Genomic DNA, 5,867 nt, shown 5'->3' with positions numbered 1-5,867 from the left:
ACTGACGCATATATTCTTATGATTACACATTGATATTATGTCCATTTAATTACATTTATGGGTCAAACTAACCTAAGTTTAACTGATATGCAATTAGATAGCCTATAATCATAATCATCATAATATTATTAATAAATGATGCAGGTACTCATTTAAATTAAATAAAAATGTTACCAGTACCATATTTCTTACGTAATCCATTAGAATTTCGTATAGTTAATTAATTATCTCCAAGCTCAGAATAAGGGTCATGTTATCAGTTATCTCACTAAATCAATAAGTAATAGCAGTAGGCGTGTACTTACGTTCTGCACACTTCTGAAGTGTAAAAATAACAACACCTTGAAGATATTTATCCATTTATTTTCTTGTCTTATTCCAATTCACAATAATCTCGTCATAAGACAACCGTTCGCTAGCAGGACTCAACAACCAAAGAGAGCTGTCCGCCAAGTGTCTTTCTTTTTATACCCAACCAATAACAGTCTTCAATTTCAAACTACCCTTAACTTTAAAAACTTATTAAGTAGGTATGCTAGGTCTTATTTCAAACTACCCGTAACTTTAAAAACGAATTAAATAGGTATGCTAAATACCAAAAACCCTACATACTACTAGTCACAAACACTCTCGAATTACATTGTGAACTTGTTAGCGCTTTGAAATTTGAAACAAAATTCCAATTAGCCCCAGTTCCGCCAACATTACAAAACGGATACGCAATAACCAGTGTTGCCATGTGCAAACTACCAAAACGGCCGTTATACTTCGTTACGGCGTCCAACAGAACTATAAAAGAGAACTTTGTTCGGATTTCAAAGTTTGCGGCGAATCAGGATCTGGTAACTGTGCAAGTTTCCTAAAACGATGATAACTAGTTGGATAATATCCGAAAGATTGGCGTTCAAGTTTACGGTTGCAAAGTTTGAGGAGACCGTTTTGATAGCGTCACAGATAAGCGTAAATGTTTCTTGTTTAACACGTTCAACGCTGCGGGGTTCAAGGAAGGGGTAGCTAAACGTCATTTTTAACCGACTTCAAAAAGGGCGTGGCTTTTAATACATGGGCATTGTTTTTTACGTATGTAAATTAATATTGACTTTATTTTGCCCAACGCCAATTTCCGACTCAATCGGCCAAGTTATATAATTCTGTCAATAAAATACTTAACATTTACCCAATGACATATCTAAAGTGTAGAGAGAGTGTTAGATCATGGCTAAGCACACTGGATTATGAAGAAACGGAGGCACTGTTAGTCTGAATCCCACTCACACACACATTCACACACAAACACACACACAGCATACACACACACACATACATATATACACACACACACACACACACAATATAATTATGTACTTGTATTTTTGTTATAAAATACTATAGATTTTTAAATGTAATTACACAATTGAAACTGATCATTAGTTGTAAATTGTATAACCAAGTGCGAGTGCGAGTGCGAGTTCTTCTCCTGTAGCGCCGGGGCCCGTTCTTCCTTTCCCTCCTTTTATGATATCCTTCCCGGTCTTAAGGAGGTGTCCGGTCAAAATTTTAACCTTTTGGGCTCCCCTATTTTTGCAGAAGCGATCCCGGAGCCCTTCGAGGTTAGGAGACAGCTTCTCTTGTTGGCAAGGGAGAGATTAGAGACACTGTCAGCGCATGTTGCTCTCGTGCTGTTGCGGGTCTGCTTTGCTGTTCCCAAGCTCATGTACTTTTTGCGCACAGTACCAACTTGGCTTCGCCCTATGCAAATGGACTCCTTTGACTGTGTTTTGAGGGAGTCTGTTGAGTCCTTGCTTAATGTGGCTCTAAATCCAGAACAATGGGACCTGGCGTCCTTGCCCATTCGGAGTGGTGGTCTGGGGGTGCGGCGCGTGCGGGATGTGAGTCTACCGGCATTCTTGGCATCGGCGAGTGGGGTCGTGGATCTTGTTACTCGAATTGTATCTCCTAATGGTAACAGGGTATCCATACCTTACGCTGCTGATGCTTTGGCGGCTTGGATGGCTCTCAATCCGAACGCGCCCCGACCCGAGAAGCCGGACGTACAACGGCTATGGGACGATGTTGGAGTCAAGAGGATTGTCGAGGGTCTGATAGAGAACGCAGTGGGGGCGGATAGGGCGAGGCTGCTGGCGGGGTCCACATCAGCATCGGGGGCGTGGTTGCATGCGCTTCCATCTCCGCATTTGGGCACCCTCCTTGACAACGATTCGATGCGGGTGGCGGTGGCTCTTCGCCTGGGCTGCGACGTGTGTGTTCCTCACTTATGCATCTGCGGTACTATGGTGGAGAGCAACGGCCACCACGCTTTGAGTTGTGGTCGATGTGCAGGGAGATTCCCACGCCATCACGCTCTTAACGATCTGATACGGAGAGCGCTTGTTTCCGCGAATGTCCCATGCATGCTTGAGCCCCCAGGCCTTAGCCGGTCGGATGGTAAGAGGCCTGACGGTTTGACGCTGGTGCCTTGGCAGAGAGGAAAGTGCTTGCTTTGGGACGCTACATGCGTCAGCACTTTTGCTGCATCGCACATTGGCCGCACCGTGAGGGTAGCAGGGGCAGCTGCTGAGGTGGCGGCGCTGAGAAAACGGGAGAAGTATGCGGAATTGGACGGCTATTTGTTTGTGCATCTGGCGGTCGAAACGGCTGGCTGTTGGTGCTTAGAGGCTAGAGAGTTTTTTAAGGAGGTTGGGAACCGTTTGCGAGATAGAGGCCTGGATCCCCGCTCCGGGTCATTCCTGGTGCAGAGGTTGTCCATCGCGATTCAGCGCGGTAAAGCGGCGAGCGTTTTGGGCACATTTGCGCCTGGGATGACGCGGGGTGGGATTTTTGACTGATTGCTGACTGCTTTGTTTTTGACTCGTGTTTTTTTTTGTGTGTTATGTAATTTGAAGAAATGTAGTGTGTAATTATGTGATGTTTTATATATGTAATTAATGTAATTTTGGTGTATCTGACATTTTGAAAAATTCGAATAAATGAACTCTTGTATTAGTAATTGTATAATAATTTGTAAGTAAATTGTATAATCATTTGTAAATTGTATATTAATTAAGTACAGTTTGTTGGTTATTACCCTATATCCTAATGTAAGAGCGGGCTCTCCCGACACAAGTAATACTTAATGGGAGACTCCAGCCTTTTATGTAAAGTGTATCATAAGTTAAACCAAATAAACTATTTTGTATTTTTTGTATATTTTGTATGTATGTATGTATGTATATACTTTATTGCACATAGAAATAAAAACACGAGAAACATAGTTACAGAGTAAATTAAATACAACAAAGGCGAACTTATCCCTGCATGGGATCTCTTCCAGTTAACCTTTGAGGAAACGAATAAAACAAAACAGAAGTAACGATGAATGACAAACAAAATAATAGTGTACAATCACTAAAGTTAATGAAATGCAAGTTTTGAATACACATTGTTACAAATAATATACATAAACATAAATAGAAATACTTAAATAAATAAAAATAAAGCGTACATATATAAATATAACCTAAATTAAATAAATAAATAAATACTCAATATATATCATAAAACAAATAGATATGAGCTCGAACCAGAAAAGTAAAGGAAACTAAAGAAGTACTAATCGAGGAAAACCGAACTACTTATGTATCGGAAAGCCACAATTTTTTAAGCCTCTCCTTGAGTGATGCTACAGATTGGGATTGCCTCACGGACACCGGTATCTCGTTCCATAGCTTTACGGCGTGGACAGTAAAGGATTTTTTGTATGTGCGCGTCATATTGGGTGGAACTGCGAGTGAAAGGTTGGCGCTTGATCGAAGACGGTGACCACTACCAGCAGCTAAGAAACTAAATCTTTCGGAAAGGTAAGGTGGCGAAGCAGGATTAAATAGTACATTGAAAAGCAATGACAGGACATGCACATCTCTTCGACGACGAATCGGAAGCCAGCCAAGCTGCGATCGGAACTGGGATACATGATCAAACTTACGTAGACCGAAAATGTATCGAATACAAATGTTTTGCAAACGCTCGAGTTTGTCTAGTAGCTCCTCATTAAGGTCCAAAAAAGCAGAATCAGCGTAGTCTAACAAAGGAAGTAAAAGTGAACAAGCAAGAGTTATTTTAGTTTGAAGAGGAAGGAAATTTTGAAGACGTTTCAATGAGTGAAGAGATGCAAACAGTTTATTGCTAATGTCAGAAACATGAGCTGACCAGGACAACGTTTGATCAAAAATGATGCCCAGGTTCTTAACTGTCGAAGAAAAAGGGATAATTGTTCCGTCAAAAAGCACTTTGGGTACCACTATCTCCGACAATTTGGACACAAAGTAGGGACCACCAATGACAATCGCATTTTGTATTTATTAATTTATTACTATGCGAATTTATTCAATTCGTAATCCAATTTCTTAATTTGCGTACTCGTTATTGAAGTCATTTTATTATTTTAACGTTAATTAAATAATTCAGCTCACTAATTACCATAAATATGATATCATTCATTACTTATTTAATTCATTGTCCCTCCATTTAAACACTTCCTACACTTCCGCCGTAGTTTTTAAGCCGTCTAATTGCACCCCAAACGGGGTGCAGGACGGGTAGTAATTAACTAGTACTTGAAATCATTTGCTTATAGCAAATTTTAAAGATTTAGTTACACTTGGCTAGCATTGCAGATTTAAAAAATATTATTTATACTTGCGCCGGCGCGTGAGAGGACACGGCACACGGCCGTGAACGCGACCCCTAAAGACGATCGAGCGCAGAGTGGGGCGCGGAGTGATGGCCGGTGGTATAAGAAGGGTAAAACTGCTGACATCGCCGTTCGGCGGAAAGTACAGTCGCGCACAGAAATGTTATGTTAATTTCTTAATTTCACATTATTTTAAATAATACTTTTGATTTAGATGCCTATAGTAACGTGCATAGTTACACGGCTGAGATGATGATGATGATGATGTGCACATTTTTGCAGGTTGAATATTTTGTATGTAAAAAATTTGATAGTCATCATTTTTATTTTCAGGCAACCGATTTGGCTCGACACGTTTCAGACTTGTGCGAACTATGTGTTCGTTGTGCTCTTCACTATGGAGATGCTGATCAAAATGTATGCCCTTGGCATTCAGGTGACTATTGCAAACATAAATTCGTTAATTTTTAGTGTTCCGTACGATGACGACGATATATAATAGACAAATATTTGTCATGAACACAGAAATAAACGCCCTTACCAGGATTTGAACCCGGGACCTCCTTCTTCGTCGGTCACTACCGACTAGAGGCTGGAGGCCGTCAAAAAATAAGACTAAGCGTTTCATCAATAAATTGAGATATTTTAAAATTAAAGTCGTACAAAGCCCACATCCAACCGAAAAATGTTATACCGGAACAGAGAAATATAAAAAGGGTGTAGTTTTTCAAACGAATGGAAAACAAAGGCTCAAAAAGCTTTTGGAAAGTTCTCGTTCACCGGCTGCCATTAATATATGAGTGGTATTCAGATTTTACAATCTCAGATAGTTTTGGTATATATCAATGATAAGATCGCTCGCTTATTGGTACGTGCGAAATACTTTGGATAATACTAATATTATATGGTTTTACTTACGTTTCCTTAGTTACTCGCGCCGCGCGACCTTTCGAAGAGACTTATGTTATGAAGGTATAAATACCTATGTCTCGATTTTCAAGCGAGGTATAAATGGTATAATATAAGTTCCTAAACTGACTTGAGCGTTCAGCGTCCTAGGAAGCGTGGAAAAATAAATATCATTAAAACGTGGTACGAGTATAATATATAATATTTACCTATTAAAGCCTAACCAGTAATATTATATGATCACGCGACATATTGCGGAATTTCAATG

The sequence above is a fragment of the Cydia amplana genome, chromosome 5, assembly GCF_948474715.1.
Source record: "Cydia amplana chromosome 5, ilCydAmpl1.1, whole genome shotgun sequence".
Taxonomy (NCBI): Eukaryota; Metazoa; Arthropoda; class Insecta; order Lepidoptera; family Tortricidae; genus Cydia; species Cydia amplana.
The sequence above is the reverse complement of the archived record's forward strand: the minus strand, read 5'-3'. Positions refer to the sequence as shown.